This window comes from Rhinoraja longicauda, unplaced genomic scaffold (assembly GCF_053455715.1).
Source record: "Rhinoraja longicauda isolate Sanriku21f unplaced genomic scaffold, sRhiLon1.1 Scf000053, whole genome shotgun sequence".
NCBI lineage: Eukaryota > Metazoa > Chordata > Chondrichthyes > Rajiformes > Arhynchobatidae > Rhinoraja > Rhinoraja longicauda.
In genome coordinates, this window is record NW_027601271.1 from 323,764 (window position 1) to 333,302 (window position 9,539).

General features: G+C 44.7%; 1 protein-coding gene across 3 annotated transcripts in view; it reads right to left on the reverse strand.

Moving 5' to 3' along the window:
- The window catches only part of LOC144612512 (NACHT, LRR and PYD domains-containing protein 3-like), a 286,610-nt gene that overhangs the window by 200,379 nt on the left and 76,692 nt on the right, over positions 1 to 9,539 (reverse strand). The window lies entirely within an intron of this gene.

The window sequence follows — 9,539 nt, forward strand, 5'->3', positions numbered from 1 at the left end:
ATAAGGTACTTTAGGGGGTCCCATTCTGGTCATGCTGAATAATGCCTGTACTGAGGTCATGGGTGGGTAGCAAACAACTGACTGTGGGGAGTACATAGCTGAGTGAGCTCGGAGAAATAAGTTACCTCTTGGGACTTCTCCGAGAAACTTGAGATCACGTTTACATCTCTGTAGTGGAGAGACCAGACATAGTTCTGTGAGAATCCAACCTACCGCACTTCGACATACATCATCAAATTCAATTTAGTCCAATAACAAGGTAACATTTTATGATGATGGTCCTTCAACAGTAATGAAAAGTGAAGATGCCTCAAAAGTCCAATACAGGCCTTCAGTCGGCTGACGTTCCATTTTCCAAATCCCTCCGGGTTATCATCATCGCATTAGAGTACATCTCCTTGGCACAGGTGGTGATCGTGGTTAGGTTGGTTCGGCCTGCACTTCTTTCCTCCATCATACCTGGAATCTGCAAGGCTTTAAGACAGATGATCACCAGGTGCATTTTCATTATACGTTAACCTCGTGTACTCCGAGGAGAGATTTCAGCACGTACTCTCCTGGTATTATGGACTCGTCCCCTTATGTAACTGGTAGTGGCTTCGGTGCGTCTTGTACCTGGGAATGCAGGACTGGTAAAGCAGGGGTTAATTGCTGTGCATAAATAATTAATTCATCGCTGAGGGCGTGTGGGTCAGAATAACTTCCACACACTTAATCATAATGTGCCCCTGACAACTCTATAAGATCTACTTATATACACTCAAAGGGTCAATAGACAATAGGTGCAGGAGTAGGCCACTCGGCCCTTCGAGCCAGCACCGCCATTCAATGTGATCATGGCTGATCATTCAAAATCAGTACCCCGTTCCTGCCTCTAACGTGTTCAATCCCTTAATAATCCTATGTTTCAATAAGATCCCCTCTCATTCTTCTAAATTCCAGCGTATACAAGCCCAGTCGCTCCAGTCTTTCAACATACGACAGTCCCGCCATTCCGGGAATTAACCTCGTAAACCTACGCTGCACGCCCTCAATAGCAAGAATATCCTTCCTCAAATTCGGAGACCAAAACTGCACACAATACTCCAGGTGTGGTCTCACTCCAGGTGCAGTTCTCCAACTGCAGAAGGACCTCTTTGCTCCTATACTCAACTCCTTTTGTTATGATGGCCAACCTTCCATTGGCTTTCTTCACTACCTGCTGTACCTGCATACTTCCTTTCAGTGACGGATGGTCAGTCCAAGATGAGTGTCATTCCCTTTGTCTTTCCGGGATTATTTCATTTGCAAATTTCAAAATCTGAGGCTTGTTTTAACGCCTCCTGGTGAATTTTCGGATGCAACCAGATTTCCTTTGCCATCCTGACCATACCCTCCTTACTAGCATGCGTAAGGAAGTGTATATAGTTGAAAGGAACGGGCAGAAAAACATCAGGTACACAAATTTGCCCAAGAGGGGTAAGCCAGAGCCCAGTCAAGAGTCAATGGCACAATCCTCTCATTTCCAAGATCACGTTGCCCAGCAGAGGCATCCCCCTGCATTAACCCTACATCACCCATGTCTGGCAAGGCCGTTCTGCCCATTAGAATCTTTGGTTCTGTGGGGACCATAGTGCAGGATTCGCAAGCTACGGTGCGGGCAGTGATGTCAGCAAAGGGCATTTCCCTGGCAATTTTAGTCGTGGCCACCCGGATGGGCATTGCACTTGATAATGGCCAGTTGTGTTGGGAGGGCTGGGGCTTGCAATAGGTTGATCACATAAAGCTGAAAATGGGCAATCTTATAAGGAACATCCAATGTCTGGTGCAGTGACTAGCACTGTTTTAGATTGCGGCATGCTTCTTCTTGTTGGGGTGAGAGAGTGAATTGCTGCGGTGCCTTGGCGGAGGCAAGGGTGACAGTAATTTAGTGTACACTGCCACGTTGGGGATCCACTCCGGCAGAAATTCACCAAGCCCAGAAAACCCCCTCATCCGTCTAGGGGTGGTCGGGCTGGTATGGTTCCCAAAGGGTTCTCCATCGTACCCCCTCGGTTGGATTCAGGATAGCGGACGTTAGGGTGAACACATCTCTTGCGACTGTTTCATACATGGTTAATGTTGATCTTATACAATTCACAAATCCAAACACAGTCTGGGGCATTCCTAGAAATGTTCATCATTTCCTGCAACTTCCATGGGGTGTATACATGCATCACTGCCTGGCCCCATTCTGTCCTGCTAATGGGTTTGGCATTGCTTTCAGTAGCATTATCTTTTTAGTCTTTTTAATTTCCTGCTGGTTCTCAGCCTCGCGTTTCCTTTGCTCTTCGTTGCACTCTCTCACTGATGAATTCAATTACTGCTGCTCCTTCCTCTTCTGCCTCAGCCCTTCCCCTCCTTTCATCCTCCTTTTCAGTTTCCCCGTCGCTATCGGTATCATCTTCCTCTGGGGATGCCCTTCCCTGTGGGGGTGCCGATGCCCCCCCCCGATGGGATCTTAGTGGGGCAGTTCCTGCTCTTGGGGACAGGTAGCTAGGGGCATATGGGGGAGGTGTTCTACACCATTCCCGACTTTCCCAATTTACACCTCATCCTCCTCTTCTATAAACAGGGTCGCCATGCCAGACAAGGAGTCCTCGGGGTTATTTCGCTTAAGTTTCCATTTTTGCATTACCAATTGTTTACAATCCTGTTGGCCAACTGCATTTTTCCTCCTGATCATCATGCCATTGGCACTCTGCCAATAATACATCCCAACCTTTCAATATGCCTTCCTTCGTATGTAACTCTATCCCTCTACAACTTAGATTATCCATCCAATATGCTGAAACTCCTCCCACACCTCTTTCTTCATATTTCCATTCCTCAATCTATTTCTTCCATTTCTTGCCTATCTCTCTCTCTCTCTCTCTCTCTCTCTCTCTCTCTCTCTCTCTCTCTCTCTCTCTCTCTCTCTCTCTCTCTCTCTCTCTCTCTCTCTCTCTCTCTCTCATAGCACCTACTCCGCCTGCTTACTGACTTCAGTCAGTCTATTATCACCTTAAGAATATCTCAAAGGTTAAAGGACTTATGGCTCAGCAGGATAGCTGCAGCGGTTTCAGAAGCAGCCACTCAAGTTTCACTTAGGCCAAGAAAGTGAATCACATCATTCCAGTTCTGAGGTCTCACACTCGCATCCAATCTATCAAATAATTAATTTCAAAATACTACTGTTGATTCATAAAGCACTGAATGGTTTAGGGCCAAAATACATTTCTGATCTTCTGCTACACTATAAACCATCCAGACCTCCCAGGCCTTCTGGGACAGATCTGCTCTCTGTCCCAGAGTCAGAAATAAACCTGGAGAAGCTGCGTTTAATTTTTTATGCACCACATATATGAAACAAACTCCCAGAAAACTGCAGGTTCGCTGCAACAGTCAGTTCCTTTAAATCGAGGCTGAAGACTTCTGTTTGACGCTGCCTCTTATTAAATCAAATAATTATTAATTCTAACATTGCACTGTAACCTTTATTCTGGTATTTTATACCTGTCTTATTCTATTTCAGCTTCCTGCTCTTTAATGTTTTATGTAAAACACTTTAAATTGCCTTGTTGCTGGAATGTGCCATATAAATAAACTTGCTTTGCCTTCGGCTTTTACATTCCATGCTTCCCCCACGCTGACCATCCTTCGTCTCCTAATCTCTTGGTTACAAGCTGAAAACTGTGTGTAATATGTACGTTTTCCAGGGTCTAAGTAACACATATCCCCCCTTCCCCTCCAGGAGGGAAACTCGGTTAACACACTGACCAATTTATAAAGTATTTCTACAGACCCCATCCTCCCTGGGACGGGTTACTCAATTTAAAGTCTCCAATTCATAAAACTTTCTTACTGGCTTATTGGCTTCTATGTGACCACTGTGTTCCCAGGAAACTTTTTCAGGAGTCCAGACACAAAGGATCTGATAGTGCACTTTTACTCCCTTCAAGGTCCCGGTCAGACCACAGCCACTTACTCAGTTGTTGGATATAATTTCAGCAGGACTCAGCCGTGCTTCCCCAGCCGGGGTGATACGTATCTGGAACAGGGCTACATGAAGTAATTTGACCCATGTAATTCCCATTTCACCCTGTAGTTGGCCAATTTACTTTTAAGGTCTGATTAACCCTTTCAACTAGTCCGGCAGTCTGAGGTCTGTAGGCACAATACAACTATTACTGGATGCCCATCTGGGTACAGAATTCCTTGTTTATTTGACCCATGAAATAAGAGCCGTTGTCTGAACTTAATCGGCTTGGAATTCCATACCTGGGAATAATCTCATTAACACTTCACGACAGTAGAGGCTTTGTTATCCCTTGTCAGGTGAGCCTCAATCCATTTACTAAACTCATCTACAATAACTAATACGGACAATGGTGTTTTACCCATCTCACAAGGTACACCCTTTCCAGGATTATGTTGCTGACCAATCAGGCAACGATTGCTAATACTTTGAGCCAGAGATTGTAACCGTGAATGCCAACATGTGGCTAGGAGCATATCACTGGTTGCTTTAGCACCACAATGAGTTGCAAAGTGTATATATTCAATAACCCACATTGCTAAATCATCTGACATACAAGCCTGTCCAGCAGGGGTGATCCACAGTTTAGATTCACAATCAACTGTACACCCGAGCTGTTTCCACAGTACCTTATCCCAGTCAGGAGCGTCCTCCTGTGATTTAATGACGTCTTGGATGGTTGGCATTCCTTTCCAAGGGAGACTTGCTTTTATTTGAGCTTTTAGTCTGGCCCATCATTTTAGGCACAACCACCCGCTGTCCCCGGGACGCCTCTCTAGCTTCCTAAACGGTCCCTACATCCACCGGTGTTTGACCTGTTGTGTGGGCAGATCATTTCATAACGGAAATCTGCTCTGTTGTATTAGGACAACTAGTTCAGCTGGCTGAGCAGAATGCTCAAAGCTGCTGACTCCAATTTGCCATCCTGACAACATATGGGGGATTTAGGGACTTCAGGCAATTCTGTGATTCCATTCATCGAAATCAGGAAACAAACAGTCTCCCTTCATTCGGGGAAAGCCAGCCATTGGACTACGTAATCCCTTACATCCATATCCCCAGACCCCATCAGGGTCTTACCAGACTTCTGTCTCAAACGTTTCTCATGAGCACATTCCATCTTTAACACTCCGGCTGATTTAGCCACTCCCCCTTCAGTAATTCCTATTCCCAATTTCAAAGCATTATCCTGCCAACTTGCCAACACTGAAGCTTCCCTTAATTCTTGACAATACTGTTTCCACCGGGCAATAAGTTCCTTTGCCAGAGTACCCTTATTACTCTTCCAAATTATCTCCTGAACCTTCTTAACATCATCCAGAGCCTTTATTCCTTCTAATGGCCAAAAGTCATCCCCTAATTTCTTGTTTAACTCCCCCGACAATTGTCTGAATTGCTCCAATTTGTCAGGATACCGTTCACATAAGATTTGCAAAGCACTGTTTGATTCAGTTGTAGTATCCAAACGATTACCCATCTTGCTGACTGATAATTCAACACAGTGCGTTGCAAATGACACAAATTACACAGTCGCATTCCAAACGTCACAAATCTTAATACCCCCCACAACACTTCACACAAGCTCACACACCTCACAACACTTTCATACACACAATCGGACCCAATCTTACAGCGACTGTAACCCACGCTTTCAGGACTGAAACCTGAACAACGTCCGCACTTTCAGGACTGAAACCTGACCTGTGCCCCACTCTCTCAGGACTGAAACCTGACCCAGTGGTATTGATATCGATATCATTTAATTATAGTCGACTCCCAGTGATACCAATCACTGACCAAAATTTCTGCCGCTTCCAGTATTCACCAGACTGACCTGATTTCGTCAAGATATCACACAAGAGTTAGCGAATGGCCAATTCGTCATCAGACGACAGATCAGAGGAAACCGATGCAGTAAAACAAACCACTTGCATCGGGGGCCCAATTCCTCTCTCTGCCTCCGAGACTTCTCAGCTCCTTGGCCGCGAACTCGTGGTAATTGTCTTTTGAAATCCCACCGCTGCCACCAAATGTTAAATCAAATTATTTACCTTCAGTCTGAATAATCACACGTGATACTGGATTAACACATCAGATTTATTCCACCATGGGGTTCTTCCCGAGAAGATCTCCAGACACAACACTAGTGTCTGAAGAGATCTCAACTCAGGGGAGGGGAAGAACAACTTCTCCACCATTGTTTACATTTTTATACAGAAAAAGAGAGGTGTGACAAAAAGAAATCAAGGACCAATTACACATCTAATACAAGGACCAATTACACATCTAATACAATTCCCATGGTTACAGAGAAGACAAAATCATTGATACAGGTCACATGCTCAGAAACCAAACCATTAATATAAGTCACATGTTTTTAGAGAAACGCATCAATTTACCTAGAGTGGATTCAAAACTTTTCCTACTTTCACACGCACCCAAATAAGGAGTTGCTACTAAGAAAGAAACTTTCTTATCTCTATAGACGAGCAATCTCGCAGCTGCATGACCTTGCTTTACTGTTTCAATACACAGTACTCGCAGTCAGACAGAGTGGGAGAGGACAATAGCCCATCTCTTCTGTACACTCCTTATCACTCGTAAAGGGACAAACACATTCTGTTCCCAAGGATAACATTTCTGCCACAAGCATCCATCTTACTGCTTTCCACTAAAATAAGCATCCATTTTATATTAGCTAAAACAACAAAAGAAACCATCTTTACTACAACAAAATATAATATCTCTAATTGACTATACCAGCTAATAGCATAGATTCTCAGTCTCACCAGGGCCCTGTACAACTGCAGAAGGATCTCTTTGCTCCTGTACTCAAATCCTCTCGTTGCGAAGGCTAACATGCCATTAGCTTTCTTCACTGCCTGCCATATCTGCATGCTTACTTTTAGTGACTGATCTACAAGGATTCCCAGGTCTTGTTGCACTTCCCCTTATCATAATCGGACACCATTCAGATAATAATCTGCTTTCTTGTTCTTGCCACCAAAGTGGATAACCTCCCATTTATCCACATTACACTGCATCTGCCCACTCACCCAACCTATACAAGTCACCCTGCATCCTCATAGCATCTTTTTCACAGTTCATCATGCCACCCAGCTTTGTGTCATCTGCAAATCTGCTTATGTTACTTTTTATTCCTTCATCAAAATCATCTATATATGGATTGTAAATGGCTGCGGTCCCAGAACCGAGCCTTGCGGTACCCCATTAGTCACTGCCTGCCATTGCGAAAGGGACCCATTAATTCCTACTCTTTGTTTCCTATCTGCCAACCAATTTTCTATCCATGTCAATACACTGCCCCCTATTCTATGTGCTCTAATTTTGCCCACTCATCTCCTGATTGCCCACTAATTGGCCACTAACCAGTGTCCTCATGTACCTGTCCAAATGTCGTAGTGTTATTGCTATGGCACTCCCTATGATACTGTGCACCTCCATGAGATCACTGCTCTCTCTACTGAGCTCCATGGAATAAAGTCCTGGCGTGTCCAGCCTTTCCCTCGAGCTCCGAACCTTGTCTCCGGGCAACTTGTTCGATAATATATTCAGCGCTCTTTACAAATTAGTGGCATATTGCCCAAACACGGTGGCTAAAAATATGCACATTACTCCAAGTGCGTCCTCACTAACGTCTTGTCCAACTGAACATAACTTTCCAACTTTTAAATTTTATTCACTGGCTGATGAAGACAGTGGGCCAAAAAAACCTTCTCCACCACCCTATCCCCCTGTTACGTCCCTTTTTTTGCAACTATGTACTTTTGTTCTGAGATCCCTCTGCTCTACAACACTCCCCAGCGAACTATCATTCACGGTGAAGATCATGCCCTGGTCTGACTTCCCAAAATTTAAACCTCACACTTACCTGCAACAAACACCATTTGCTATTTCTCAGCTCACTTTCCAATCTGAAAAAGTTCCTGCTTTAATTCTTGCTCACCATTTTCACTGACTGTGATATCACAGGGGGGAGATAAAAAGGCGAAAGAGAGAGGGGGTGAGAGAGAGAGGGTGAGAGAAAGATTGAGAGAGGGTGAGAGAGAGGGGGGAGAGAAAGAGAGAGAAAGGGTGGAGAGGGAGAGTGATAGGGTAGAAAGAGGGGGAGAGGGGGTATCAAATATTAGTTGTTTAATTTATTATTTTTAATGTTTTCCTTATACAGTGGAGGGGGGAGAGAAAGAGGAGAGAGAGAGAGAGAGGGAGAGGGAGAGATAGGGAGGGGGAGGGGAGAGAGGGGATAACAAATATTAGCTTAATATATTGTAAATTTTATTATAAAGTGGAGGGGGGCAGGGTATCAAATATTAATATAGTTTAATTTAGTTTAGTATATTTAGTCAAAAGGGATGAGAGGGAGATGGGGTGAGTGTGTGAGAGAGAGAAGGGGAGAGAGAGAGGGTGTGGAATGTTTGGTATATTAGTTTAGTTTCTGCGCTATATCTCTAAATTAATAAATCTGTGAACGGGCGATCGCTGGTCGGAACGGACTCGGTGGGCTGAATGGCCTGTTTCCGTGCTGCATCTGAAATAAAAAGGGAAAAGGTGAAACAGGTAGAGGAGGGCGAGTTTTCGGCCTGTTTCAAGATGGCCGACTTTTGCCTCCTGTTCCCACCAGAGGACAACAGAAAGGTCGTTTACTCCCGTAACCACGAAATATCACCATCCCCCACCCCACCCCTTATCAAGAGTCCAGTCCCCATGATGGTCAACATCTACACTGAATAGGTGGTGGTGTTTCAGGACAGGGGGAGGGGGGAGAGTGAGAGAGGGGAATAAGAGGGGGAGAGAGTTGAGGGGAGAGGGACGAGGAAGAGAGAGGTGTGAGAGCGAGAGGGGAGAGATGGGAGGGAGACAGGGCACCGAAAGAGAGGTGGAAGAGAGAGGGCAGTAAGAGAGGGGGAGAGAGAGTGGAGGCGGAGTGAGAGAGAGTGAGAGAGAGGGCAGAGAAAGAGGGCAGAGAGAGGGAGAAATGGGAGAGAGTAGGGGAGAGAGAGAGGGGGAGAGGGGGGATCAAATATTTGTTAGGTTTAATTTATTATTGTAAGTGTATTATAAAGTGCAGGGGGGAGAATGAGGGGGTAGAAACTGAAATAAACACTTCAATGATCAGGGACTGTCATTAAAAATGATCAATACATATGACAGGCAATGGTGTTATTTTTCTGCTTAATCTGCATCTTTGAGCAACGTGGCCACTTGTTGATGTTTAATTCCTCTGACTTCAAGGCTAGAGTTTAGTGGGAACTAAATATCCAAACAGAAGTCAGGCGGGTTAAAAGCAGTTTATTTGTTAGTGCTGCACCTGCCACAAATGTCAGGCACATGTTGTGGTGTTTCATGGGGAGGGAGAGCGTATTTCACTTCATCAGACGGTTATCAAATGTCAGTCTAGTTTAATTGTTCATTGCAAATGTCATTTTATCAAGTGGAGAGTGGGGAGAAAGAAGAGAGAGAGAGAGAGAGAGAGAGAGAGAGA